This window comes from Mesoplodon densirostris, chromosome 12 (genome assembly GCF_025265405.1).
Source record: "Mesoplodon densirostris isolate mMesDen1 chromosome 12, mMesDen1 primary haplotype, whole genome shotgun sequence".
Classification (NCBI taxonomy): Eukaryota; Metazoa; Chordata; class Mammalia; order Artiodactyla; family Ziphiidae; genus Mesoplodon; species Mesoplodon densirostris.
In genome coordinates, this window is record NC_082672.1 from 29624705 (window position 1) to 29628967 (window position 4263).

Consider the following 4263-nt stretch of genomic DNA (forward strand, 5'->3'; position numbering starts at 1 on the left):
AATAAATAAATTTTAGAAAACACTCACAATCTAGTACCTGCCATTGTAAATACTACTAGAATATTTCACTTAACACCCTTTTTGTAAAGTGGATAACCTGGTCCAACTTAAACTCCTGCCTCCAACCTGCATGTGACTTCTTTCTACTCTTCCCCTTGTGCTTCTCCATCTGGCATAAAGGACAGAGTGCCAGAAGCCACAGAAAATGTAGGTCTCAGCCCCCAGGAACAGAAATTGTATTTGAGGACTTGCAGTGCAAGGTGAAGGAGGCATGTTATTCTTATATTAACACTTAGGAGCATATATTATGGAATTATAATACAAAATTGGTGTGAATTTTTCAAAAGTTAAAACATAAGACTTAAAGAAAATCTTTGCTTGCAGGTGATTGCTTTAGGGTTATATCCTCAGACTGCCTCTAATAAGTAGGTCCACTGTCCTATGAAAGTATTGTCCAGCACCCAAAAGAACACTCAAAACACTTCCTGCCTTCTGTGATCTGAATGCTCTTTTGTAGCCGCTGGTTTCAATGCGATCTGCCTCTATGAATGTTTTCAGGTAGCAATAGCAACAATAGCCAACACTTACTGATCTCCTACAGTACACCAAGTACCCTGTTAAACAACTCACATATATCTTTCAAGTATTCTAGGAACTCAGAGAGATAGGTACAACTATTATCTCATCTTTAAAGATCAGAAACAAGCTTGGAAGGCTTAAACCATGTGTCTCAAATCACATAGCAGGGAAATGATGAAGACATACATTCAAACCCAGGCATTCTTACTCTTAGCCATTAGACCCCACGGCCTCTAGTACAATAACCCATTGTTTCATTATTCCTCTGTTGTTAATTTAAATATGCATATTGAATCCTTGAGATAAAGAGGTGAAACTCATTGTCCTTTATTTAGACTGTATCTCCTTCCTCACCCTAACAGTGGTGTTATGTATTTAGTAGACTAAATAAATACAGCTTAACATATAGACCCTTAAAAATAGAGAGGTCTTATTTTCCTTAAGATTTCATGTTTGTGCACTATCTAGAAGGCCTGGCAATAAACCATAAATTTATATTACATTTTTAAAGCTTTTCAATGGTCTATTTTATTATAAAAGAGGCACACACTGGGTAAAAATAAGAGTATTCCACTGAAAGTACACTTTCAGCCCTTCCAGAAAAGTTAAATATTGGTATTTTGTTCAGCCAAAGCTGACAAGGGAATCAAGGCAGAACTCTCTAGTAAAACCCTATATTAAAAACTAAAAATAGAAATATAAAACAATAGGCTATATAAGGAATAAATATTTTTAAAATATAAATAAATAAACGTGAGAATTTTAGAAGAACATACTGGTCTTTCCCCACTTCATTCAACAGCTTCTGTCCAAATGTCAAGTCTGTACTTCAGTGACAAGATAGTGTAGAAGGAAAGGCCAAATCAAATGAGAAACACAGTCGCTAAAATGTGTTTACCCATTTACAAGAGATGACCTTTCACAGTCCAAGTGATTTTTGATTGCACATCACTTCCCAAAATAGCCAGCTTCTCTTCAGAATGTGTTATTATATTTTGAACTAAACATTATTTTTCCCATCCCATCTGAAGAAGTCTAAACCTCTTATTCAACTTCTTATAGATCTCTTGACTTTAGGAACTTGGAGAAAGTTTCATGAAAATGTAATGATGCAAATTCAATTAAATTCTCAATCATTTACCAGAATCCTGTTTGTCTGAGTTTATCTCTTTTGATTAAGAAGGTTACTTATAGGGAGAAGTTGTTTGACTGAGTTTGTAATCAGTAAAGAAAAAGAAAGAAAGAAAGAAAAAGCAAAGTCACTAAAAGGAGGAGCTACAACTCCTCACACAAATTTTATTAAAGAGGCCTTTATAAAAATAAGCATTGGTAGCCAAAGGCTGGTTCTAGAAAAAAATGAGTCAGAGCCTAAAGAAATGTGAGTGATACTTAGTCCTGAACCCTGTGCTTAAGGAATGAGTGAATTGTCAACAAATACTTGCTGCCCTATTTCTTGATGGATACATTTTACTATATTTTCTATTCTCTTTTGTATAAGTTTCATATATTCTTGTGATTAGCTAGATTCAAAATGGAATGTCATTAACTAGGATGTAACTTTAGGCAAGTCAGTCACTCTCCGGGCCTCAATATCATCATCTATAGAATGAAAGGTTTGACTGAAAGATCTCTAGGGTCCTTTGCAGCTCTATGTTACATTCTACAATTCTAGGTACTGGCTGTGATCAAATACTATTCTATGTAAATGCCCTAGCACCCAGCATCGCACCTAAAATCTATGATGTATATAGTCAGGGATGAATACCATTTTGGTATGCTCACAAATTCTACCTCTGCTCCACAAAGCCTGGGACCTCAGCTGAAAAATCTCAAACAGCTGAGATGACTCAAATATTTCAGGGCTGGAATTATCTGAAGAATTTCCACTCACATGTCTGGTTCCTGGGCTGGGATGACTTGAAGGCTGGGCTCAGTTGAGACCTTCAACCAGAGAGACTACTGCTGTCTTATTCATGCAGTTTGGGCTTCTTCACACCACTATGGTCTTTGGGCCACAAACTTCTCACATGGTGGCTCAGGGCTCCTAGTGAGGCAGTTACAGTGAACAAAGTAAAGCAACTTGGCCTTTTATGACCTAACCTCAGAAGTCACAGAACAGGATTTCCACTGTATTATATTGGTTGAAGCAGACACAAGCCCACCCAGATTCAAAGTAAGGGGTCACCAACCCCTCACTTGTCAATGAGATAGCAGAACTGAAGAATTAGCAAACCATGTTTAAAAATGTCATATATATATATATATATATATATATATATATATATATATATATATATATATAGGTATATATATATATGTACACGTGTGTATATTAAATCTCCTTTAATTTTCATAATCAATCACTTGGATAGGTAGTATTCTATTTTTAGCTTGCACATAACTAGTAAGTTTCAGAAGGAGAATTCCAATCCATCTACACAAGGGCATGTTAATTCTACTAAACCATATTAACTGGAGAGGAGACCCCATTCGTTTCAATGCTTATTATTGCCACTCCAATAATTTTGAGTTGACACTCTATTCATGGTAGCTGATTTCCCTTGAAAACCAAATAAGCCAGATGAGATGAAATTGTGTTCAATTTAAATAAGCATAATTTACAAAACAAATAAACCCCAGGTAAACTCTGAGAGAGTTTCAAATTGAAGCCAATCACATTCAGGGATCAATTCACCCTAAGGCACAGGAATTTCTAGAATGCTAGGGTATGAGGTTTATGGTTCTCTGTCTCTTCTGGGGCCGCTCCTGCTGCTGGACCTATATCCACCCAGCTCACTCTCCCTTCTGATTTGAATTATCTGAGAAATTGACTCAGCTTTTCATTTCATGGAGCTTGTAGAGATAAAACCAAGGATCCTGCCTATAAAATAGAGAAAACAGGACTCTGGTACAGGCTACTAATTTCCCTCTAGAGTCTTCTCAATCAATACCAATCCCAATAGCCTACTGCATCACGTACAGAGAATGATGAGTTGGCTTGCAGGAGTAACCCTCCACGCCATGGTTCATTTGTGTTCCACATAGAGAAGTAGCTAATGAACATCTTTTCGACAAATCAAATCAATAATATGACTTCTGACCTTATTTTTAGGAATTTTATTGAACCTGATTTCAAAGGTTGAATGTTGAAAGAAAAACAAAGAAGTCGCTAAAAATAGCCCCCATGCCCAAAATTACATCTTATAAAAAGGCTATAAAATCCATTACCATCTAGAGTTTCTACTTCATTTCTCAAAGTCATTCAGAAGGCAATCTAATTCATAGATGATAATGACCTTTGCAGGATGCTCTGCTGACCTGCTCTATTCGTTGCCACTGAGTATGCACATGTGTGTGCAAGTGGGAGTGTGTATTTGCATGTTTTCCAGGTCTCCATCAATGAGATTTACACAAAGTCTTGCTTGCTACATGTTGAAACTATCCTGACGCAGGAGAAAAGAGATCACTGTAAAAAAGATGGTCAAGTCTAAAGGGAGTTCAAAGGAATATATTTTCTTTAAAATAAACAATCTTTGCGGGTCCTAAATCTTTTGTATGATTTAAAGGAGGGAAAAGAAATAAACATGAAATCTGGCACAGCTGTAAAATTCACTGTTTATGTTGAATGAATTATCACTAATATTCAAATGAGCAATTACTAACAAGTTGACTTGTCCCCTTGGG